We start from the raw sequence: 27,280 nt of genomic DNA, 5'->3' as shown, positions 1-27,280 counted from the left end.
TATCTACACTACTTCTAACTACTCTAATCTAGTCCTAGTTATCCTAATCTATCCTGTAGGAGCAAGACAAAAGGAGGTTAAACACCATACATAAATCCCAAGTCCAAATGAATCAATTACTGATCCACTTAAGAACAAGTTTGTATTAAATCCTAATCACAATTCCATCACTTATATAGGAATATACATTCGTTTCCATACAAATAACACTTGCAACTGATGTTTAACAAGTCTATCATCAACGACCTTCCATGAATTATTAATGCTATTGAATCACATTCAAATAACCAGGAATAATCATGAGCAGTGAGTTATCAATGCGCATAAAGCAAATCACATTTGTCTTCATACCAGTAACAACACACTGATTCTAAACATATCAGATAAAGGGGAAACAAATTGGAAACAACAGGATCCTTTTCGAACCAAACAGTCCTCTTTATTCACAATAAATCAAAACTGTTTTTCTCCAGACAAAAAAATCCCCTCTCTCCTATCCGGAGGAAATACTTATATAGCTCAAAATGTTTCTCCCCCACTGACTTTTCACCTCCTTTCTTTTTGTTACATAGATCCAAACATACAAAGGAGAACAGTCGGTGAGGCTGCTAACACGTCGAAGTCATCTTTGCTGGGGCGTTTTACTTCCCAGGGAAGGGACAGAGAATGAATGCGTATCATTTCGTTGCACTTGTGTGGGATGGCTATTATTCCATGTCATTTCTTGAAGGAAACTGAAGATGTCACACTCATCATCCCACATTTGGCATGCCTTGAGGTTTATATGGAGGGAGTGACATCTTGGTGGATCATCGTTGTGCCTCCCTTTTGACACAGAGCGTGCCTTCATTATGCGTTGTGGTGGTTGATCCCCCTTTCTATAGACTACGCTTTTGCAGTATCGACACTGGGGATGCAAAGGTGTCGTCTTGACATACATCCTTTATCTGCTACCGGATCCACTCAAATTTTCCTGCAGAGATAATTCATATTAGCTGTGATCATGAAAATATGATAAAAATGCCGTAGAATAGCTCTCATGATGATTGAAGCTTTGAATGATAAGGCACAATGAAATCAAAAGGAGCGAGCGTGAAAGAATTGACCCCTAGCTTAGCCAACGTCATGCTGCGACCAAGTCAAAATCGCACATCTCAACAGGAAATCATGTGCCATATCACCCCTACTGGATTTCCTTTGAGAACCCGAATCATGACATCTTATAGAAAAACAGGAATACATGGAAAAGACCGCATTTGACCACAAGGCCGGATTTCAAAATTTATAAGCTCGTACACATAGTTATCGGCAAGTTTGCTTCATTGAATTGGACCTTATGCATAAGCACTCGACCTTGCCGATAGCAATTTAGCGATGGGGAGGTGGACCCAATAACATATATATTATATTTAATAAGATTGGCGGGTTCGCCAAATCGCATATCGTAATGTGCGCAGGCCTAGGACCCCGCCGATTGCGATATGCGATTCAGCCAGACCTGATATATATATATATATAGGTTGTATTTAATAACGCAGCGGGTTCAGTGCATTGTGGTTCCGTTATGAATAACCCTTGGGTCTTGCTAATTGCGATATGTGATGTGATTAAGGACTTAATCACATCGCAATTATTCATGATAAACAAGTCTTTGCCCTTGATCAAGGTGATGTGTGATAAGTGATAAGCGGGTAATTTAAACGTGTTTTGTGAAGCATTTCCCTTGTGAAGAGTTAGAAAGGGGGATGAAGATGCAATAGAAGGTTTTGCGTGTTAAATGCACGAACGACCATAGTAAAGGTAGGGGCGATTATATGTGCAGGCATAAATGTACCATCAATACTTATGAGGATTGAAACCCCTGATGAAGGGACCGAATAAAAGGTTAGGCTGGGTTACGAATGAACTATGCAGCAAAGATTTATTAAGGGGAGCTTGACCATTTAGAATTCGAAGATTTGGCTTGCCAAAGAGTTAAAATCCTTGGGATGAAACAGATCATTCGGAGGAGTGCAAGATCAACTTCTAGGGTACCCATTCAAAATTTCTACTAGGGAAAATTTTAATAGGGTGGTGGTTGTGGCCACAACAGTTCCAAGGTTGAAGAAGAACCTGATATCGGTGTCCATGATTGAGGACAAGGGATATGAGGTGGTGTTCAGAGATGGGAAAGTTCTTATGTATCCTAAGGGATCCATTATCACTTCTGCGAGAGTGATTAGAGTCTGCCATGGGAAACTTTATAGGTTCATGTTTAAGCCGACTAGAGCATTGATTTTGACCACAAGCATCAGTGATTTGTGCTAGTTATGGCACAAGAGGATGGCCCACTTGCTCTAGGGGGAGCTAAGAATATTGACGAATATTGTCGCAAGATTTCTAGAGTTCAATATAAAGCACCAAGATATGTGTAGGGGGTGTTCTTTGGGAAACTACACCACAACAACTTTACCAAACAGTGATAATAGGGTAGCCAGGATACTTTACTTGATTCACTCTTATGTGTGTGGTCTGATGTCTTCCTTATCATTGAGTAGATGTGAGTAGTATGTCACTGTTATTGATGACTACTCAAGGAAGACCTGAATCTACTCCATCAAGACCAAGGATTAAGTCTTCAAGAGGTTCAGAGAGCTTAAAACTCTAATATAGAACCAAACAAGGAAGAAGATCAAGGTGTCAAGGTTTGACAATGGGGGTGAACATGCCTCCAATGAGATGAAGGATTTTTATGCTATAGTGAGCATCAAGAGGGAGTTGACAGTTCCTTACACCCCACAACAGAATGGGGTTGCATAGAGGAAGAACATGGCCATATTTTTGGCAGCGAGAGACATGCTCCATTATCAAGGGATACCATTCTTTCTACGGTTTGAGGTGTGCAACATTGTAGTTTATCTACGAAACATGAATCCACAAAAAGTGTTGGGGAGCAAGACTCCTAGTGAGGATTTTTATGTAAAGAAGCCTAGGATTGGGCATTTTAGGATTTTTGGGTGCCTGACATATTCACATGTCCATGAGGAGCATAGGACAAAGTTAGAACCCACAACTGAGAAGGGAATTTTTGTGGGGTATAGTGAGGTCTCCAAGGCCTACCACATATGTATTCATGTGTAGAGGAAGGTTGTTACGAGGCAATATGTGAGATTTTAAGAAGAGAGAGCCTTGACAATGTAATGAGACATGCATTAGGTAAAGAAGCCAACTCCTTAGCATGGAAGTCCATCACAAGGTATGGAATCATTAGGTACAGGTTCACAGCGTACTGTAGGATCATAGGCTTTAGGGGTGATTGGTCCGTAGGGTACAAGGTCATAGGGCATATGTTCTCAAGGTATAGGTTCACCACCAACCACAGGGGCATCATCCTCAAGGGTTCAGGCTTATGAGGAAGATATTCACACCCCAATGTTGGAGGCTACTTAAGGGAAGAGGAAGAAAAGATGACTTCATCATACCTTGCAATAATCCCAAGAGATAGTTGGAAAGCCCAAGTGGTCAATAAGGGAGACGATAACACCAAAGAGATTTAGTGGATATTTGGCTATGGTGAGTGGCATTATGGATACCGAGCCATCTAGTTAGGAGGAGGTCGTAGGTTAGCAGGTATGTCGGGATCCCATGGTGGAAGAGTATGCTTCCATCATGAAGAATGATGTGCGGGAGATAGTGTGGATACTTGATGGGAAGTCAGTGGTGACTTCCAAGTGGCTCTACAAGATCAAGTGTGTTGCAGATGGTAGTACTAAAATGTCCAAAGCTCGATTTTTGTCACAACGGTTCTCATAGGTACAGGGAGTTGACTATTAGGATACCTTCACACCAATGGCTTGATACACTTCGATTAGAGTAGTGAAGTCCACTAAAGCATAGATGGGTTAGAAGATCCACTAGATGGATTAATGACCACTTTTCTTAATGGAATTATACAAGAGGAGGTATATCTTAAAAAACCATAGGGATCTCATGTGCATGGGAGAGATTCTCATGTATGTAGGTTGAAGAAGGCCTTTTATGGGCTAAAGTAGGCACCAAGAGCATGGTATTCGCAAATTAATTCCTACTTGCAATAGATGTGTTTAAAAAGAGTGATGCATATATGAACATATATTACATTGTGGTTGGTGAGGATTCACTCATTCTTGTATTGTATGTAGACGATTTGTTTATTACATGACGTGAGAGACTCATTTGGGCATTGAGATACCTTGCTTTAGAGTTTGAGATGACCAATATTGGACTAATGCACTATTTTCTGGGATTAGCGGTTTAGTAGGAGGATGGGAATATCTTCCTGGGATAGGGTAAGTACATAGTGGAGATATTGAGCATATTTCATATGGAGGATTGCAAGCCTATGGCCATGTCTATGATTACCAACTAGAATAATTTGTATGCTTCTGATTCCAAGTTAGTAGACACCACTTTATATCGTCAATTGATTGGTTTATTGATGTATTTGGTCAATACTAGATTGTATATTTGTTTCACAGTCAATACATTGAGTTAGTTCATGGTGGTGCCTAGGGGTGCATTGGGTGGTTGTGAAACATGTGTTGCGGTACCTACAAAACAATGGATTTTAGTCTGGACAATGTTCAAGGGGATGGAGTCAGACTTACTGGCTACACAAACTCATATTAGGTAGGATGTGTTGGTGACATGATGAGTATTTCTGGGTGTTTCTTCAGTTTGGGTTTGGCTATAGTGTCATGGTTTAGTAGGAAGCAATAGTAGGTAGCACTAAGTTCTGCCAAGGCAAAGTATATGGCAGCTATTCAAGCCAGTTGTGAGGCCATTTGCCTTTGCAAGATGTTGATGTGTTTATTTGGTCAATTGTCGAGGCCTACAGTGATCTACTATGATAATTAGAGTTGCAATAAACTCACGAAGAATCCAATGTTTCATGATAGGTAAAAACACATTAGGATCAGGTGTTGCTTCATTCATGACTGTGTTCACAAAGGGTTGGTACAACTTGAGTACTTATCTCTTAATGAGCAGGTGGTTGATATTCTCATTAAATCTTTGCGAAGAGGTGAGCATTTCTATTTTAGAGACAAGATGCTAGAGTCATGAGAAACACTTTCCTTGGTAAGAGGGAGTGTTGGAAAAAGAGCACCAAGGATTAGTGTTCCTAAGGCTTGGTGTCTAGCATAAGAAAGAGTGACCTAATGTGACCCACTTTACTTAACTTTATGTGAAATAAAGTTATAGTGAGTTTTATAAGGCATAAAGTCATAAAGTGACTTTAAGAGAAATAAAATCATAAAGTTACTTTATAAATATAAACCGACTTTAAGAGAATTAAAGCCATAAAGTGACTTTATAAACTTAAAGTCATAAAGTACCTTTTGAGTAATTAATGAAAAGGGGACTAAGGGGAAAAGATATCTCATGGGTCTATGAGAAATTAGATCTCCACTCTTGATCTAATTGGCCAATATCTAATCTCAACCATTAGATCTTAGGGTTAGGGTCTCTCTTCTTAATGAGAGAAAAAAGGGAAAAAAACAAAGTAGAGAAGGCACCATTTAAAAATTTTCTTCATGAGAATTGGAGAGAAGGAGCAAAGGAGGTTGATAGGAAAAAGTTGGCAAAGTAAGGAAAGTACAACAAGTAGAGGAGCAAGGATAAATACTATGAATTTCAAGGTACCCTATAGTAGATTGCCATCGCACTAGTGCAAATTTCGAAGGAAGTTATTGCAGACTAAAGTTGCATGATTTTCAAGGGACTCGTGCATGAAAATTGAGAAGTTGCGGTGTTGTTATTCAAGTTGTCAAAGCATCAGATCCTAGGCACCAAATTTGAGGTATTGTTGCATAAATTTTGAGAAGTTATGGGCATGATTTTCGAGGGTCTAATAGAGTGATCAAAGCTGCTACAATAGAAAAATTGAGAAAGTTTGGAAATAAATTTGAGGGTTATTGGGCATGAGATTTGAGGGAATTGACAATGGAATTCATTATTGTCATACAATATTGAAGTTGGCACAAATTTATAAGCAAGGGGGCATAACAATTGAGGAGCAACTACAACATAGTTTCCAAGGAATTCTCGACATGAATTCAAGGAGATAAGTTCATTGTGTTTACTGTCATTAACTGATATAATAAATTCCCTAATAATAAATGAAAGATCCTTTGGCTTTCCCTTTGAGGTTTTTCCAAGGTCATTGGATAAAAAATTCACTATGTTAAATTTGTGTGACTATTGCATTTATTCTTAGCGAAAGTGAAAGAGTAGAGTAGGATTATGTGTTTCATGAGCAAATATTCGTGTTTAAAAACAACAACATAAATCTATACTGTTGAAAAATGTGCAACAAGAAATGTTAAATTTAGAATGTGATAAAAATAGCATGTCTAAAAATAACGATTTGGCCAGTGAGGTCATTGGCCACATTGGGTGAGAGGTGAAACTGCTAAAAATAGAAAGTTCTAAAAATAGCATTTCTGGGGCCCTTTCAATTTATAGCAGTCCCTAGTCTATCTATAGGAAGTAAAATTAATTTTGGTCTTAACAGCAGTTGGAAATATTAATTAATTAATTCAGTTGAGTTAATTAGTTAAGGAAATTCGAATTTGAAGTCTTTATGAGCATGCACATGAGTTGTCCCACTGATTGAGGAATTTATTCTTAATTTCCTCCACTGATTGAGGGAATAAGTATGAGTTCTATAATGAGAGAATCAATTGACTTAGTTCTAACTAGTCAAGTCCACATAGATTATTTTAACAGCTTGTTAAAATAATAAAATATAGTTTGTTAATGCTTGCATGCATGTGACAACCATTATTTTAGATAACTAAGGATTCACTCATGGATAACTGTTGCATGTCAGTTCTGTCAGAGACCCAGTTGAGATTAGATGTGGGATAGTGTACTATCAGATGCTTGACTATTTCTAGTAAGTAGTTTTTGCATGATTGAGGAACTAGTGTCCTCAAGGATTGCGTAGTTAGACCATAGGTTGACTTGGTATGTTTGGAATTAATTGCATATGCTTTTGCTATTATTTCCTAAGCAAATTGCACAAGGAAATAGGGATTGGACCATAGGTAAAGCCTTTATATACAGGGCTTGGTTGGGTCATGAGACATATCTTCATATCTTCATAGATCATTGAGAACTGAATAGCTTGAGAGCTAATTCTTTTTGTATTGTGAAGAGGATTTCCACTTGATTGATAATACATGGTTAGTGTTTTATGCCAGTGCTTTCCCCTGGATATATCTTGTGTTATGTGTGATTATTTCTCTTGATCAGTTATGCATGTTTCTACTTGTTGTTGCTCATGAATTCGATTATGCTTCCGCTTAATGTTTTGTAGAAGTAGAACAAGTATTATTCTTTAGGACATTGCATATATCGATTTGTTCTACAGGTGAAATTTCTACATGGTATCAGAGCACAGGTGATCAAGCAAGAACAATATACTAGCAGGAGAAATTCGAAGTTTATTATTCAGGATATAGATCTCAAGTTCTTATCACATCTATTTCATCGATGACATTCTATGGTTTGAGGCTTGAGTATGCCCTTGATGGCAGCTCAAACTATATAGATTGGAAGGATCGCATGGAGGCAGTTTTGGAAGATAATGGCCTTAAGCATTTCATTGATAAAGAAATTCCTAAGCCTACTGACAAGACTGAGCAGGTGGAATGGAGGGAGTGTGTGGCTAGAGCTAGGAGAATTCTCTTGGAGGGAGTGCGAGATCACATTGTCTTGAGCCTCCATGGGAAGGAAACTCCACATGCAATGTGGAAAACATTGAAAGATTTATATCAGAATAACAGTGATCAGAGGAAGCTGGCACTGAAGGACAAACTTCGAAAGATCAAGTGCGAAAGGGATGAGACGATCTCTATGTATTTGACCAAGCTCATCACATGTAGGTATGAGCTTGCAAGTGTAGGGGTCATGACATCGGATGAGGATATGGTGAGTCTAGCACTCCTTGGCCTTCCTAAGAGCTGGCATAGCTACTAGGACTCAATGAATGGAAGGGAGAAACTGCCAGATTGGGAACGAATATGGTCGGATTTGATGTAGGAGGAGATCAGATGGAGCACCAGAGACAGTTCTTCATCCATGCATGATGAGCAGAACTATGCCTTAGTGAGTAAGGCGAAGAAGGGGAAGGAGAAGGTTTCTCTTTCTAAATCCACTTCTTCCAATGATGGGAAGAAAGTTGAAAAATTGAAAGTGTGATGCTTTCATTGTCATGAGGTGGGCCATTATGCTGCAAATTTTCCACTAAGGAAATCCAAGAAGGGATCTGGGGAAGGATTTGAAGGTGAGGCACTTGCTTCACAGTTTGAGTTGGATTTCACACTCTTCGCATGCATGGTTTCATCCATGGTGGGAAGTGGTTGGTTTCTTGATAGTGGAGCTTCTTTCCACATGACCGACAACAAGATTTTGTTCAGTACCTTGGAGGAGAAAGAACTCCAGATACTCATAGTGATGGGTAATGATGAGAAGTATAGTGTCTCAGGTGTAGGCACGATTATTTTTCAGGGGGAGCATGGATCTCGCCTTGCCTTAACCGATGTCAAGTATGTACCAGGACTAAAGAGAAATTTGGTATCGATCGCGATGCTGGAAGATAGAGGCTATGATGTAGTCTTCAGTAAGGGAAAGGTTTTCCTTAGACACATCATCACTAGATAGGTGAAGCAGATTGGTTCACGGGTCAAGAACCTATATGCTCTTGAGGTTCAAGATGCATGCAAAGCCTTGAGCAGCAAGGCAACTGATGGAGACTTGGTGGCTGAGAGGGAGGGTATATTACTTCTCAACATGCGGAGCCAGAAGAAGTCTCAGACGATTGTGGAGGAGCCACGATTGGTGCGGTAGCTTTAGGAGTTTGTGGAGTAGCCATAACAAGGGAAGTTGAGAGGAGATCGAGTAGAGACATATACTCATGCAGAGACCTCCAGTAGGGGGAAACTTGGAACTAGGTGGGCTGAGGGATCACATGCAGTCATACCTCCAGGTAGGAGGTGGGGCAATATAGAGTGATTGTCCCAAGGAGGAGGGGCAGGATCCTTGAGGTACCCAACCTCTTGGATGAGACCTTGCTACAGGAGCCCCGATGTGGAGTAGCAGGAACTGACTAATTGGGTAGAGACAGATGCGGATGGAGCGGCAGAGAGAGCGACAGTGCAGGGAATCCCAAGATAGCGCATAGCTAACAGGCTGCAGCAATGTGAGAGGCACAAGTGTTTTGCACAGTGCTAGGTGGCACAGAGAGGTGTGCAATGGTGCAAGATGCATGGAGATGTTGCAGCAGCGCAGATGTCAGGGAGGGAGCACTTGTCAGTAGCAGGTAGAGCTTCAACATCAGAGTATGTTCCTAGCCCAACAGAGTGGTCAGTTGGGAGTGCTTTTGTTCCAAGTGTTGTTGGAGCAAGTGGACCAGGTAGATGTGTTTCATGCAGAACATTCCAGAGTTACAGGATCGGGTTCAAGAGAAAGCCTTTCTTGTTGAGAGGGAGTGTTGAAAAATGTGCAACAAGAAATGTTAAATTTAGAATGTGCTAAAAATAGACCTGCTAAAAATAGCATGTCTAAAAATAGCAGTTTGGCCAGTGAGGTCATTGGCCACATTGGGTGAGAGGTGAAATTGCTAAAAATAGAAAGTTCTAAAAATAGCATTTCTGTGTCCCTTCCTATTTATAGCAGTCCCTAGTCTATCTATAGGAAGTAAAATTAATGTTGGTCTTAACAGCAGTTGGAAATATTAATTAATTAATTCAGTTGAGTTAATTAGTTAAGGAAATTCAAATTTTAAGTCTTTGTGAGCATGCACATGAGTTGTCCCACTGATTGAGGAATTTATCCTTAATTTCCTCCACTGATTGAGGGAATACGTATGAGTTCTATAATGAGAGAATCTGCTGACTTAGTTCTAACTAGTCAAGTCCAGTTAGATTATTTTAACAAGTTGTTAAAATAATAAAATATAGTTTGTTAATGCTTGCATGCATGTGACAACTATTATTTTAGATAACCGAGGATTCACTCATGGATAACTGTTGCATGTCAGTTCTTTCAGAGACCCAATTGAGATCATATGTGGGAAAGTGTACTATCAAATGCTTGACAATTTATAGTAAGTAGTTTTTGCATGATTGAGGAACTAGTGTCCTCGAGGATTGCGTAGTTGGACCATAGGTTGACTTGGTATGTTTGGAATTAATTGCATATGCTTTTGCTATTATTTCCTAAGCAAACTGCGCAAGGAAATAGGGTTTGGACCATAGGTAAAGCCTTTATATATAGGGCTTGATTGGTTCATGAGACATATCTTCATATCTTCATAGTTCATTGAGAACTGAATAGCTTGAGAGCTAATTCTTTTTGTACTGTGAAGAGGATTTCCACTTGATTGATAATACATGGTTGGGGTTTTATGCTGGTGCTTTCCCCTGCATATATCTTGTGTTATGTGTGATTATTTCTCTTGATCAGTTATGCATGTTTCTACTTGTTGTTGCTCATGAATTCGATTATGCTTCCACTTAATGTTTTGTAGAAGTAGAACAAGTATTATGCTTTAGGACATTGCATATATCGGTTTGTTCTATAGGTGAAATTTCTACATATACTGGGTTGGGTATTAAACTGATGTGATTCCTAAAACTAAAACCAAGTTAGGCCTAAAATTTTCTACAAATTTATGATAGAGGTCTTCTATATTGTCCTTACAAGTTAAGAAGTTTAAATCCATATTTAAATCCTCTAATTAGAGATCAACTTTACTTTTGTAAAAATGTAGGTGCCTTTGATTCTCAACATTTTCATGTATGGGGTTTTTGTGCATGAAAAAGTCTAGAGTTAAGGTTAAAGGTATATAATTAGAGTTAGGCTCATGGTCATTTATGAGGTCAAAATTTACTATTTGGTTGGAAATGGAGATACCACATACCACGCAATCCATGATGCTACTATCAAGCCCATGAACTCAAGTCATTTAGTTGGAGTTTAGATACTTAATGACACCATTTCAAATTATTTGGTCTTGAGAACTACAAAGCTTGACTAGCTCCGTACCAAATAAGTTCTCAATTAGGTCTTCAGAGTTTCTTTTTTATCTACTAGATAAATCAAAATCCTCGTTTAGCCATATAACATTAGGGTTGGAATAATTCCTTAGATAAATAACTTAGTTAGTTGCAGTTCTAGCATTAAAGTCTCATAGCAAGAGTATATTACATTCATTCCTCAAACTATGAATATCTTGTTCTAAGGTATTATAAGGGCATTCTTTTATCTAGATTGTTTTTTATTATTTAAAATACAGAATTAATAGACACAAAATAACAAATTGTAATATAAATTCTTCTAGCATTAGTGTTAGAGATTTTTATCCAAATGTATTGATTTAAGGGGTCAATCTTGTGAAGCCAAGTATGAGGAGAAACATTATTTCTTATACAAACTTATTCCTTCAATTAATCCATAATAAGATTTCTTGCGCCTTGCTAACTACAAGACCAATACATCTACATGGGGGACCTTATACTCATAATTATCGCATGTTTCAACGAGAAATATAATATCAATTTCACTTGGGATCCAACTTAACATAAGACCTTTATTCCATGGGGAGCCATGGCAATTCCAAAAAGGATACAAAGTATTCCAAATTCCCATTAAAAATTATCATTATGGTCTATATCCTTGATAATAGCTTTTCTATTTCTAATTGTTGCTCATTTTCCTTACTTTGTGTCTTCATTTACCTTTTGAACCTCCTTCCTTAACTCAACTTGATCTATTGGAATGTCGTCATAATCTATAAATATTCTTGACCCTTTTAAGGTTGGAAATTTATTGAGAATGCCAAATTTACGGTCAATACAACTTACCTTGGCATGAATTAATCTATCTTTCGGTTGGAGTATCTTTCACAATCTCTTTTCTTTTATGAGATAAGTTGTTTCAATTTGTGACTTATTTTTTAGTTATTCTTTACTATTTCCAGCGTGTTGTCATCTTTTTGCTATTTCATACCGATAATTATGAGATTCAAGACCCTTTTGGCATGCTCATGTTCTTGCTCAATTAGCTGATTTATTTCTTTTTTGATGAGTTTGATATCATTTTTTTAAATACTACTTAGGGCCAAAATTGTTATTTATTTTTTCTTTTAACTCTTTAATCTCATCTCTTGAGCTATAGTTTTCTTCAATAATTAATTTCTTATGTTTTTCCATATCTTGTAATCTAGCCTCCATTTCTTTTTGTTGAGTCTCAAACCCTAATATTATATTCTCTACTTTCTCTTTTAACAATTCAAATTTGTTATCCAACATTACCTCTAAATCTATTTTATTTTCCACTTCTATTTCTTCTATCCTTCTTATTATTATATAAACTTATAAGCATTGAGAAAAATGATATATGAAGTGTATAAACTTATTATGGACATGAAAATAGTGGTAAAATTAGAAAACCAATTTGGATAAGAAGAAATTCATTTTTCAAACTCTTATCACTCCTTTACTTATATGGTTGTACAATTTGGTGTTGCAATATCTCTAGAGAATCGTGGAGAAGAATAAAATAAATCCAAAAGAGATTTATAACTTACAATCTTAAAATTAAACTCAATACACCAATCCCATCTTCCTCACAAAATTCACTCTTTCCCCCATTAAGAGCACGGTTATGACTAGGTTCTTAATATACAAGAATAAGATAAACAACATGGAAGACAAGGGGCTTCCTAAGGTTGCTTCAAAATCTAGTCAAAACCATTAGTTGTTCAAGCAAAGTTTTCATAAAGATGCAAAGTTTTTACTAAATCAGCGGGGCATGGAGGATGAGATCACTTTACAAAATAAAGATAATTTTAAAAATATGATTGCATTTAAATTTAAAGAGTGGCTGTGGTGCAATAAAAAAAATTAGAGAATAGGCGAGAATTAAGACACTAGATAAACTGTGATCAACATTGCTAAAGTAAGAACAAACTCTCATAAGTTCTATAGTGAAACGAGGAGTTAGAAAATTCATCAAATGCACTGGGTCAAAAGAATGTGTATCTTTGTGACAGTAAGAGAGTTGAAGATATATGTAGATTATCCTGAAATATCTTGTACTATATACCTATTCCCTGAATTAAGTAGGAAAAGAGAAATCTAAAAAAAATAGAATTGAAGATGAAAAATAATTTTTATTAAAATGTCGTTACATCATGTCACATTAAATTTCAATTGCAAAATATTTATTACAATACCAATATTCTTAACGTTTCAACTCATTAAAATTATAATAATTTAAAAATATTTCTCTTAGAGAAAATTTAAACACATAAATGAAAATTTAACACAAACAAGTAATTTTTTATATATATTTTTAATGTCTAATAAATAATATATATATATGTGAATGTTAATAACTATTAGAAAAATATTGGATTTTAAATATGTGGTAGGATTAAAAAACAATTTTATATAATGATAATGGATTGAAAAGGCTGGTTCCATTTGTTTGTTATTTTTTCTCCCGGAGATAAAAAGATTTCTCACTAACTTTTTCACAAATGATGATTCCCTTTGTTTTGAGTTTATTTTTATCTTTACTTTTATTTCCACTTATTATTATTCCATTTTCCTTTATTTAATTTCTTTAAAATGTTTAACCAATGTTCCTTTCCATTTCATTTTCCTCCCGGACTCTATCCTTATTTTTACTTAACTTTTTTATATTTAATGACTATAAAAGCCCAAATTTCAAAGCATGAAATTTTTTATTGGTGTTATTTCAAAGTTTAATTTTTTCTTTCTTTATCCTAATGACTATAAAAGCATGAAAAGTGTTAACGGTTGTTATTTTCTATTAGTCTGTTTCAATGTCATTGTCATGATAGGGGAGAGATTCTTAATGTTGTGCAGGGACCAATAATTGATATAGTACTGGTCCCACCAAACCACCATAAATTGAGACTTTTGAAACCAAAATTTAAACAAAAATAAATAACATTAAGTATAAATGAGTATTAATTTATGTCCAAAATTTCCCCATACATTGACTGGGCCCACAACTGTCCATAAATAGTATTTTACTACTTAATACTACAAACCATATTGACCCAAGTAGAAAACAACTAAAGCCATAAATGCTTCCAAAATGGTCTATTCCAGAAGTACACAACAACAGTCACTTCAACCCCCACTCATCAGAACTGCAGCTTTGCATCCCAAATAAATATGCCTACTTGCACATAACAAAAGGGAATGTATGTCAGCCATAATTGCTGTGTTGTTCAACAACTAAACACCCTATGTTCAATGAATGACACCCAACCCAATAACATTTAAACCTACTTTGTTCAATAAATGACACCCAACTCACTCTATTTCTCATTAAAACAGATCAAAGCACATGGATCAACAAATAACCAATTCCCAACCATTAGATCACATCAAATTAAATCCATACCACACATTCAAAAATAAGCCATTGCAATCCATGTGCATCCATGTCCACCAATTAAATTCAAGTCCCCAAAACTATAAAAGAAGTCCACCCACTGTTGAAGTTGCATCTTATGCTTTCAAACTATTTAGCAAACTTGAAGACAACATCACAAAACAGTGGCCAATATATCCAAGTTAGTTATATGAATTACAACTCATTCTTCTTACAGTTCTGTTTTCATTTATCAGATTTCTTACATGATCTATCTGGCCATAACTGCTAGAAGGATACCTGGATGGTTTCACAAATAGCCATTGAAAGTCGTTGTTCTTACAGTTCTGTCCATAGGGTTACAGTTAACCTTTTTTATACAGAGTTCATGTATGTGTTCTAGCTTATTATGGCAACACTTATTCGATCATCAGCTTCATAGTGATTACAGCTTACATATCACAGAGGTTACGTATGTCGTGTTAGTACTGTAGTCACAGCTTGTTTAGCTTATAGGAATTGAACCTATTGAATACAGTCGTATCCATCTAATCAACCAACTTGGTCATAGCTCTGATTACATCTTATGCTTAAAACGTGTTGTTTTTTGTATGTTGAATATGGATATGCTTACCTTATGAACTATGATGAAACGATACAAGCTCTGATCATAGCCTAAGCTGAGCAACTATTTAGTGATACTAATGAAGCTTGAGACTAGTGATAAGCAACATGTATTACTAAGGGTCTATGTTTCTTACATGTTATGATAGTGTTAATTAGGGATATACCTATACATATTACTTATAAGTTAGAACAGGTTTACTAGTATGATTACGGTCAGAGTACTGGAATTGATGAAACTCGTGTATCTTACTCAATACGTGATCTAGTATGAAGATAAGTTGTATAAGCTATATAACATAATACATTGAACAAAGGTATGTATCATATTCAATGGATCTCATTCATCTTATCACTAGTAAGCTCTATACACTAAAAAGCTCGCATTAGTATCTAAGCATGGTTTTAGTTCCCCCTTATCTATGAGTGAGCTAGAACAAAGCTCTGTATAATTACATATGTTATATCTATATTAAAGCTGAGTCCAGTCTATTAGGGAGATAACCAACCTGTGATACACGTACTTTATCATATCTATACATGTATTTCTTAGGTTAGTACTGATAGGTCAACCTTTAGATGATGTTACTTATAAAATATATGTGCTATTACTTATGCCGAGTGTAATGAGAATGAGACAAGCAAGTGATTAGGTAAACAAGCATGGTTAGAAAGAGTCATGTGTAACTATTGTGTTCTAATTCCATAGCTTGTCATAAGCTTAGATAAGGTACAAAGGTGACAAGCTAATCAATATACAACATGATATCCCGGGGTTCTCACTCTTAGTCATTCCTATTATATAAATACCTTTTTTCTTATTGGTATATAGAGTACCATTCTCTCCATAATCAATACAAATGGATAGACTGTAATCACTGTATACGCATATCCCAATGTAACAAGCTTTGTTTCCTCATTACTTCGATTTCCATGGTTCTACTTATGGCACTGATTCAACCATTAGTAATGATTACACTCTACTCTATAGGGTAAGTACATATTGAATAGACCTGCTTATTACCTCTATTCCCTAATCTTTAACAGGTATAAGGAGAATGACGTAATTCATACATGTTTACATACCTCATTGGTTTAGTTGTATAAAGTTGTTGAAAGTAAATGGAAAATGATATTTGAAACAACTATCATAGAATCCTACTTGAATCCATATAAAGGTTGCTAAATTGATGAACTATGGATTTACTTGGAATGAAATTTGCAAAATTTTGACACTGCCCTATGAAAGTGAAACATTTACTCTCATTATGAAAACAGATGAATACATGGAAAAATAGCTTAATTGCAAAATTTCTTGGATCACTTTGGGTTTGGGTTATAAGAATTTATAAGCAAGTGTTACATTGTCGGTCATTTGGTGCCATTGTCAGCCTACACAACATATGTACTCCACAAAGATCATAAAGAGTTACAATTGGAACTAGTGGACTCTTCAAGGAATCTGGCACAAATAGATTTACAAGGGTTTAAAGCAAAAACACTTAGGCTATGTATCAAAACCCCCGATCCATTGTAAGGCTATTAATACATGCAAAAAACAACATTTCAAATGAATCTAAGCCACATCAACAAGAAACAACATCAAAAACACAAAAAAAATTCATCTCCATTACAAAAACAAAATCCCACTTCACCACTGAACCCTTAATGGGATAGACAGAGTATGAAGCCATCCCCAAGGGTTCCAATATTGTTCTGGTCTCCCCCACCTCTACAAAGAAGTTGCAGTACTGAGACATTTTTGGCAATGCCAAACAACAAAATAAATGGAAAATGATATTTGAAACAACTATCATAGAATCCTACTTGAATCCATATTAAAGTTGCTAAACTAATGAACAGGCAGGCAATTGAGAGACTATGAAGTAATGCAATTCGATTTCCTGTAACATACATGTTGATAATTTCCTGTAATAAAGGAAAACTATTTTTGCAGAAGTAATAAAGCATAATTTACAAATATTCTAATGTCTAAATGCATGAAATAATTTTACAGGTTGTTGCATCTATGGCAAAAGGAAGTTACTCTGCTCGTACAAGGAGAAGTGGCAGGAGAGTGACAAGGGGTGCGCAGCTGCGATGCACATCGTCTGACGATGACAGGCCAGCAGATGTCAATGCCAACAATGCACCAGGGAACATTGTTGAGGATGACCATGTGACAGCAGCTGATGTTAACACACCATCAGCCACAGAACCACCATCAACAACAGTCCAAGGGGCAAGCTCAAATAAAAAGATCAGTGCTATAAGAGGATGGACAAAAGAACAAATGTTAGTTGCAATTGACGACATAGAGTTTCATGGATACTCAGTTTGGGCATCTGCAAAAAAACATGGTATTCCTCCCTCATCAATACATTATTGGATAAATGGACTGACTCATTCGCAGTAACATGGAGATCGTTCCACCAACTCAAGAACATGAAATTCTTATTGCTGATATTGTTAATGATATTGTTGAACATGCAGTTGACAATGACTAATTGACATTGCCAAGCCAAGTAACCCCACCTTCATGGCTAGCAGAAGCAATGATCAATATGAATGCACATAGTGCCTCAGCAACCAATGAAGAAAGCATGAACATGCCCTCACAACCAGCAGAATTGAACAGTGAAATTGTTCATTTTTTTGTGGACAATAGATCAATGGAAGAAGATGAAGGACATAATGAGGCATCAAATGAAGATAATGAAGATAATGATATAGTTCAATCAGTTCCAACAGATACTGAAAGGGAAGTACCAAGCAATGACATGCAAGTGGGAGGGGTGGAGAAGACACTTGGACGGTTCCTAAAGCTACCAGTACAGAGAGTATCAACGAAAAAAGAAAGGTGCACTGGGTACTCTTCGTCTGGGCCAAAGCACAGTTACTCACCTCGAAGGACTATATAAACCTGTTAGTTGAGTATGAAAAAAAGAAATTTGAAATGCAAGAATTAAAACAGAAAAAGAAGGATCTAGTCAAGGAGAAGAAGGCAGCAAGGATTGTTGCAGCACAACGTCGAGAAGATGAAAGGATTGAAAGAGATAAACCAAGGCAAGTTAAGGACCAACAAAAGAAAATGACAAGACAGGAAAAGGAAAAATGAAAGGCACAACAAATGCTTGAAAAGGAACAAGGGATGATCAATATGGTTGACAATGATACAAGAATAGCTAATGAAACCAGGATTATTTCAAACTCATTGGACTCCATTGCAGATAATACACCATTATTCCAAGATCTCATAAACATTCAAGTGCCTCACTATCAAACTGAGGGTTTACCCACTTGCCTTATTCCTACCATAGTTGGTGCCAATTCTATGTATGCTCATTACACACCTCCACTTAATGCAGGGTCAGTAGTGCAAATGTGATGTATGGGTACTCAATACCTCCATGGTTGGAAGCTGCAAATTGGAGTCAATCATATGGCAGCAATCTACCATTTCCTAATCAACCCTTGACAGGTAGGCCAACCTACCTGGCTCAAGAAGGTAACTCGGGGAGTTTTGGCACTCAAGATTCTCAGGGCCATAAAGAATAGGGGTGTCATATGTTTTTGGTTGTAACCACATTATGATGTGGATTTTGGATGGATTGTGTCTTTTTCTTGTCACAGAAACATTCTGGCTTACAACCTAGGTTGTTTTATTGCTTTGAAATTCTAACAACATTATGGTTCTATGCATTCACTACATTGAAAATCCAACAACAGCTTGGTTGGTTGTAAAGCAGTTTTATTTGTGAGCTAAGCACAAATGATATCAGTCCACAAAAGATGCTACAATGATAACTTAGATACTTATTCCCCTTTTGAAATTGTTATGTCAATTCATATTATGTCTTGGGGCATCTTTTTCCACTGCAAAGATGAACAATATTTCACAAAATAAATCACTTAATACTTCACCATTAGCTTCAAAATGATGCTCCCAAGACTGATAAGTGATTTCTTATGGATATTAAACCTTAGAAAATTTATTTCTTCTTACTGAAACAAGTACACCAGATCTCGAAAAGCATATTTCAGATATCAGAAAACATATACTAGACCTTAGAAAAGCACTTGGAAAGTCACCAACAAAAAAACATATGACTTTATTAGCCTCTTATGGTCAATGTGCAATGGTCTTGGGCTTATTATTATTGTCTTATGGTATTTATTAAGTCACAGTAGCAATATGCTTCAGATCTAATTATTCATTGAAGTCAAAAAGGATCATAGAAAGTAGGCCACTGTAAGCAGTTTTTCAACTTTGAAAGAATAACCTAGATCTAAGTAAGCTTACCTACAAGCACATACTTCTGTAAAATATCTCAACTCTCAAACACATCCATCTTCTATTGAATACAGAAAGAAGTTAATACACAACAATAGCTCCAAACCAAAACTCACTAACCAACACAGTGGCGCACCCTACATTTCCTTTCTCAGATAACAGAATAAGGTAAAATAATGTCTCTAAACACGTGCAATAAGAACTTGGTTTCACTGTGTCAAACCCTAACCTTACTCAGAACACCTAGTACACCCTAGCTCCATGGATAACTACACATCAAGCAAATCTGCTGGCGCCTCCTATAGAACTAAGCTCTCATCCAGAAATATACAACTCCCATAAAAGCACCTTGGACAGCCTAAGGATGTATGCTATTTGAAAAACGGACCATGCATGCACCCTCAAAACTGAACTAAACTTAAAGCCTACACAACATATGTACTCCACAAAGATCATAAAGAGTTACAATTGGAACTAGTGGACTCTTTGAAGTCATTTTCTTCATTTTTGAAGTAATTATTATTTAAATTTGCTGAATAAAACCTGAAACACTGAAATAATAAGACACAGAGCTGCAAATAAATTCTCAACCATAAATAAGTAAATAAATCCAACAAATCTGATTTTAGTATAATCAAATATGTAGTCATATATAGTTCTAAAATAATTAAGCTAAGAATTGTTCCAAGGAAATGAACAAAATGCATGTGATAGACAAAATTGAATGGCATAGGCAGACATGGGAGATAGTCTTTAGGAACCTAACCCAAGCTACTGCAAGCACTAATAAATTATATGGAATGGTACAGAAGCTCGAAATGTAGTTGAAACAATAAAAGATAAGTCAATAGGGCCAACTTTGTCAAATTACATGAGTTCGAACATAAAATAATCTCTTTGGGCACATCTAAACTCAAAATCCGAAGCACTTAAATTGAAGGATGTGAAGACCAAGATTTTCATGTCATTCAATCGCTTATTCAAATCCAATATTACCATCCTCTTGCCTATCCCATGTTTTGGAAACTCTTTGATGATGATAAAGAGTGTAAGGTTGTTACTATTGCAAACCTATCATGGAGGAATTTGGTTACACAAGAAAATTCCCATAAATGCAAAGGATATCCAAGGAGGAATAGGATGTCATTAAAACATTCTCTGTTCACACTCCAATATTGAAAGGCAACCTATAATATGGCAGGGACCTGAAGCCTCACAATCTCCTGGTGGATAAGCAAAGAGGTGTAGTAAAAATAGCAGATCTTGGCCTGGGAAGAGCATTTACAATTCCTATTAAGAAATATACACATGAGGTGAGTGCTTTAACTGCATTTTCCACATTTTCTACTGGTTTTTGTAGAAATTTTGTCCTCGTTGATTTTAGAGACGGTTTGGTTCTGGTTTCTTGGTGAATAATATCTAATTTTTAGCACCAAGGTTAGAGGTTTTAGGTGTTCAACTTCTTGTTAGATGATTTGGCCTTTTAGGATCAACCCTTTGCAGAGCATGTCAGACTCTTTCTGTATTCGTATTTTGGGAATAGTCCACATTTGCTTCTGTGTTTAGCGGGAAATTTGGTCATTCCTGATTTTGGTCGTTTAGGTTTCATAGTGTATACCATTTAACTTCCAGGTATAAGGGAAGAGGTTTAGGGTTTTTGGACATATAGGATTACTGTCATAGGCTGAGGATTCACATCGTATTTGTAACCCTTTTCTTTCTAGAGTGGGGACGTAAGACCAGGTTTGACCCTTTGCTTGGCCTTTCAGAAGCAACCCTTTACAGAGCTTGTTAAACCTCTCGATCAAACAACATAAAAGTTAATGCAATAACAAGTTTGGATTCAATTTCGGGAGTTATAGTGCTGAGTGGGTTATTGCTTGTAACTTTATATATCCTCTTCATAAAACTTACCTTCATAGCTTTCTATATTACAAAGGAATAAAAAAGGGTTGAGGGTGGAGAAATCTTTCTTATCATTATCATGACAAGGTTCTTTCTCCTTTGACAAACTAGTGGGCTCGTGCTGCAGATTGTCACTCTCTGGTACAGGGCTCCTGAAGTTCTTCTGGGGGCTACTCACTACTCTACACCTATAGACATCTGGTTTGTTGGTTGTATATTCGGTAAGCATTTTTAGACAGATTACTTGGATGTTTCAATTTGTTGAGTCATATGTCTACTAGGGTGTCTGACATGGAAATTGTTCTCAATTTTGCAACTAAAATGGTCAGACTGCAAGCCCTGTTTATTGGAGATTCTGAAGTACAACAACTTTTCAAGATTTTCAGGTTAACATTTGACAAAAAAAAGAGACACTCTATTTTTATATACAGGTATTACTTTTCTCAAAACCCAACAAAATCCCATGGCTTAATTGACAAAACCCAAAACCTGTCTCCAAATTTAACAAAAATTCCAATAAACCTGGTGAGGTGTTGAGAAACACATGGTGAGGTGTTGCAAAACACTTCAAAAAATGTAGAAATTTTGAATAATATGACACTTATTCACAGAGATTATCCCGATTATACACTATTGCGGAATACATGCATAATACATAACCTCCTCTACGTTGATCATCAATTTAGCAGCATCAAAAACAATGAAACATCAATCGCATGCACACATTAACACAGTATGTAACCCGGAGAAAGCATACAGCTGAAAACCCCACACTATCTGTATATTATAATGATTGAGAACATGTAACAATACATAGTACAATACTCCTCACAAGTATCCAGCACTATCTCCACCTGTTACAAACAAAACTAGCTCAGATCCGAACAAGTCACAGGTTCAAATATCCTCTGCTGCTTTGCCTGCCTCCACTGCACAATCCAAAGTGAAAATCATGTGAGCACAAGCTACAATTTCCTTGGTATTGGCCCACACTGCGCAATCCTCATTGGCATTACTCAATCCATGCATGTGCAAATCTCATGCACAACTGATAGTCACAACTCATCCTTTCACTTACCTCTAACACCTGTCTCTATTGAACTGTCCATGCACTGAGTTAACTAATGTATTCTTTAGTTTCTTTATGAGTTAATAATTAGTGAATTAATTAACAATCAATTCACACAACTCATCACTAATGTATTCTTTAGTTAGACTAAATACAACTAGTTCAACTAAGTCAAACTGAACACAACTCCATCAACTCCACATCCAACTCCACAGAACTCACATGCATGAGTTCTAACTGAAGTCCTCCATGCAATAGCTCAACTAACACATAAGAAACCACGTGATTCCTTTGGTCAGCTACATGTACCACATTTGTAGCTCGAACTGAAGTGCTCCAAGAGAATAAGATAATGTTTAGAGTCCAAATATTACTAAGGGCTAATAATATTTTACTGTTTCTATTTTTAGCCTGGCAGTCTAAAAATAGACTCTGATCACTCCGCTGTGAACCAAAAATAGAAGTTCATCTATTTTTCCCAACATTACCAATCATCCATAAACAACATCCTGTAACTCATAGACCATGATCCATATGTCTAAAAATAGACATAGTCTAAAAATAGACTTTGCGCCAAAAATAGCCTGCGGGCCCACTTAATGAAGGCGACTCCTTTCCACTAAGCTCCATCATCTTGTTGCATTCTCAACAGAAAATGGCTGATAGGATTAAAATCCTATCGGATAGAAGCCATAAGTCCAGAGCTCGCTGAAGCCATAATTCTAGAGCTCGCCACACATTCGGCAGACCTTCTCCAGCGCTCGCCGGACTTGCCACACCTGCAACAAGTGGGGAAAATTAGCAAATGAGTAAACGGAGAAAAAAAAAACCCAAAAAACCACACAAATACCACCAAAACCTACAACTACCTGTAAATGCGACCTTTGACCTCGAACTAGCTGAAACTGGTACTGGCTCCTCCCCAAACAACAAATAGTGCGAATTAAACAACCACCCAGGAAGCCCTAAACCACCGGCGGTCCAGACAGAACAACAATTGTAGGCAAAAAACCACAAGAAAAACAGAAACGCTGTTCCAACCATGGATTCGTGCAAGAAAGCAATGGCGAACATGAGCTCAACCATGGCGGACATCATGCGCAGGTAATGGAGCCCTCCCGCGCCATCGTCGACAGAGGGCTTAAAAACCGCACATCGCGGCGTAAAGACGGAAACGAGCAGGCGGGAGGTCGGCAGTTGAAGTTTTAATGGTTGACACGCTGCAGAATAGGTGGCTCTCCAAGCTGGATGTGTGTCGTACACCACTGCGTGCCGTCCACGTGCTTGTTCACCAGGTGGAGGGGAGGGCACACAGGTAATGGCGTCCCTCCCCTAATGGAATACTTTGAGAAATATTTCGCAAAGGAATAATAAGTATAATCAAATGATAGATAAATACAATATTTAAATCTGTACGCACACGGAATAGGAGGGAGATTGTTTTTTACATATATTAAAATTTATGTTCAACTTTTTGTCATGTAATAAAAATTTGTATGTTGTTTTCCATTTCTAAATAAAAAAAGGACATATATATGGTTGGTTTTTATATAGGGTTGGTTTTCTAATATAATTTTTGTTAGGTCGGTATTTTATTACATTTGGAAATAATATTTATATTAATAAATTAAAAATAATAATAATAAAAAAATGAATGTTGGTCATAAATAAAATATTTCAATTTTTATTTTAATTTTATATCAATTTTATATAGAGAAATAAAGTAATTGAAAATATGAAAAAAATTACTTTTTAACATGAGAATAATTTCTTCGCTACTTAATATGGAGGTGATAGAAAATAATGTTATTCATATTGCATGATGTGTAATTAATTCTATGTTTAATTTACATGTAATATTTAAAATACAAATCTATTGTTACGCCGTAAGGCGTTTCCATTTGAAATGGACTCTCCTGTGATCCGCGTTGTCTTGGTTATTCACCATTAGATTTAGTGTTAGATGATTAAAACCTTTACTACCATTGATCTCATAACTGACTCTTGCCGCTCAATAACTGACTCCTGTGATCCGCGCTGTCTTGGTGGGGTATACGAAGGGGATGAGTTTCATAGCAGGCGTGCTTTGCTGTACAGAATTCTGAGGTTCCTTACTTCCTATGGTGTTTTCTCTGAACAAGAAGAGGCCGATCAGGCAGACGATGCAGACACCAAGAAAATAAAGTTCGGCTTGACAGGCATTTCGAAGCTGCTGGTGCAGGGAGGAAATCAACAATCATGTGGGCCGTTCCTGCTCCTGATAGCAAACAACGTCTACCTGGAAGCCTTTCAACATTTGCACAAATCTGTCTTGGAGGGCTGCTACACATTTAACAAAGCTTATGGTACGAGTCCCTGGGAATATCTGGGCCGCGATCCCCAAGCTAATCAGATTTTCAACAACGCCATGGTCGCTAATAGCAGCACTGTCATGGCTTCCGTGGCGAAGATGTATGAAGATGGGTTTAAGAGTATGGCGACGCTGGTAGACGTTGGAGGAGGTATGGGCTCTGCCTTGTCCACAATTGTGAAGGAACATTCACACATTCGTGGGATTAATCTCGATCTGCCTCATGTCATTGCCACTGCGCCTCCCATAACTGGTAATTAGATTTGTAATGTTGGTCACCATTAATATAATAAATTTGTTGATATATATAACATGATAGCAAGTTGATGATGATTTATGCCTGGGAACGAGGGAGTGTTGCAGGGGTGGAGCATATGGAGGGAAATATGTTCGAGCACATACCTTCTGCCGATGCAGTCTTGATGAAGGTGACGATTTCATCTATGGTCTTCTGTTTGCATAAGAAATTTACTGCAGTGGATTTGTTGAGGGCTAATAATATTCTATTGTCATTTACTGCAGTGGATTATCCATGACTGGGGGGACGAGGAGTGTGTGAAGTTGCTGAGAAGAAGCTATGAGGCAACGCCAGCGAAGGGAAAGGTGTTAATTGTGGAAGCCATTGTTGGTGGAGACAAAGAAGGTGAAAGCATGTCGAGGCGATTGGGATTGTTATATGATATAACGATGATGGTTTATACAGCTGGTGGGAAGGAGAGAACAGAGGAAGAATTCAAAGGACTGTTCGAGCGGGCAGGGTTCAAGAGGTACACCATCATCAAGTTACCTTTCCTTCAGTCGCTCATAGTGCTGTCCAAAGCCTAATAAGCGGTTGCGCTTCCGATTATCGTTACAATAACGTTGGTTTTGTTGGGGTTGTTATCATGTAGTATATGACCTATGTTTTATGTGGTACGTCAATAGTTTGAATTTTTAAGGAAATAAAGTTGGTTTTGCTGGGGTTGTTATCATGCAGTATATGATCTATGTTTTATGTGGTACGTCAATAGTTTGAATTTTTAAGGAGCTAAAGGATTTAGAGTGCAATTATTGCTATAATTAATGTTGGTTTTTCCTTGCAGTATAAGATCTATGTGATAGGCCAATAGTTTGAATTTTTAACGAGCAAAAGGATTTATATTGGGAGTAATCAGGATGGCTTCCACGATACTCTTAACTCAGAGATTTATAAGATTTGTTAAGGGTAGACATGGTTGAAATTATTGTGAGATTTTAAAGATATTTATCCATCATAAAAATAATTGAATATAATAATATTTTCATATCTGTCTATGTTAGTAGATATAATAATATTTTTACATCTGTGTCTATGTTGGTAGTGTAGTGTAATTAACGTTTATTTAAATTAGTCTGATTTTAATAAATTTTAAAAAATTCAATTATTTTATTTAAATTTATGTCAATTTTAACTCAAATTTAAATATTAAATTAAATAATTTAAATATTATTTTTACTCTCTATAAATGTTTACGTACTCTGGAAAAGCCGTGGTCTCTTTCCCAGAGATTCATACCAAAGGAAACGGCAACGTTACAATTATGATTCGATCCCACTATCTTGTCTTGAGTTGTTGAATAACAAGATTTAACGGGTATTTTTACTCTCTATAAATGTTTACTTACTCTGGAAAAGCCGTGGTCGCTTTCACAAAGATTCATACCAAAGGAAAGGGCAACATTACAATTATGACAACAAAAGGATGATTCGATCCCACTATCTCGTTTTGAGTTGTTGAATAACAAAATTTAACGCGTGTTGCTTTTGTTGCCAACTTTAGCGGTGGTTGCGGATGCAAAAGTCCAGTTCAAAGGTAATCCTTGTCTTTTTCTCTCCAATGACGGCTATCTCTCAAAAGAAAATGTGACACTAAATATTAGGAAGATAATAACTATTATTAATGGCAATATGAAATTATTTTGTTGTAGGAAACCTTAAAGTGGACTCATTTTGATGCGTCGTTGGAGAATTGTCTTTGTTATAAATATTAATTAATTACCACCTAATGTTACATTTTGTTATAAACCGTATTTATTATTTTTAAATCCGAACCCAAAATGTATTCGTTGTTGGAGATTTAAGTAGGTATAAAAAATTATCGGTAAATATTAATGATTATTTTTACGCCGTAAGGCGTTTCCATTTGAAATGGACTCTCCTGTGATCCGCGCTGTCTTGGTTATTCACCATTAGATTTAGTGTTAGACGATTAAAAACTTTACTACCGTTGATCTCATAACTGACTCTTGCCGCTCAATCACTGACTCCTGTGATCCGCGCTGTCTTGGTGGGGTATACGAAGGGGATGAGTTTCATAGCAGGCGTGCTTCTGTTGTACATGTCCGAGGAGAATGCATTTTGGGTGACGGTACATGTCCGAGGAGAATGCATTTTGGGTGATGGTTGTGTTGCCTAAAGGCGGAGCGAATACTCCATTGCTGTACATGTCTAACGGTGGGGTATACGAAGGGGATGAGTTTCATAGCAGGCGTGCTTCTGCTATACATGTCCGAGGAGAATGCATTGCGCAAAGGTCTCTCCACAATGTGTTGAAGGCATATGCGGTGTATGGCAGCGAGGTGGG

At 36.8% G+C, this 27,280-nt stretch overlaps 1 pseudogene across 1 annotated transcript; it reads left to right on the top strand.

Annotated features, from left to right (window-relative positions):
• Positions 1-24,291: 24,291 nt before the first annotated feature.
• On the top strand, positions 24,292-25,568 carry LOC149173451 (caffeic acid 3-O-methyltransferase 3 pseudogene; annotated as a pseudogene). The gene is made up of 3 exons (XR_016259294.1): positions 24,292-24,931; positions 25,042-25,106; positions 25,201-25,568. The product of XR_016259294.1 is annotated as a caffeic acid 3-O-methyltransferase 3 pseudogene (transcript).
• The last annotated feature ends 1,712 nt before the right edge of the window (positions 25,569-27,280 follow it).

Source organism: Pinus tabuliformis, chromosome 4_2 (genome assembly GCF_031772625.1).
Source record: "Pinus tabuliformis cultivar Carrire ecotype Pingquan chromosome 4_2, CPIR1, whole genome shotgun sequence".
Classification (NCBI taxonomy): domain Eukaryota; kingdom Viridiplantae; phylum Streptophyta; class Pinopsida; order Pinales; family Pinaceae; genus Pinus; species Pinus tabuliformis.
This window is presented reverse-complemented; position numbering and strand designations above follow the sequence as displayed.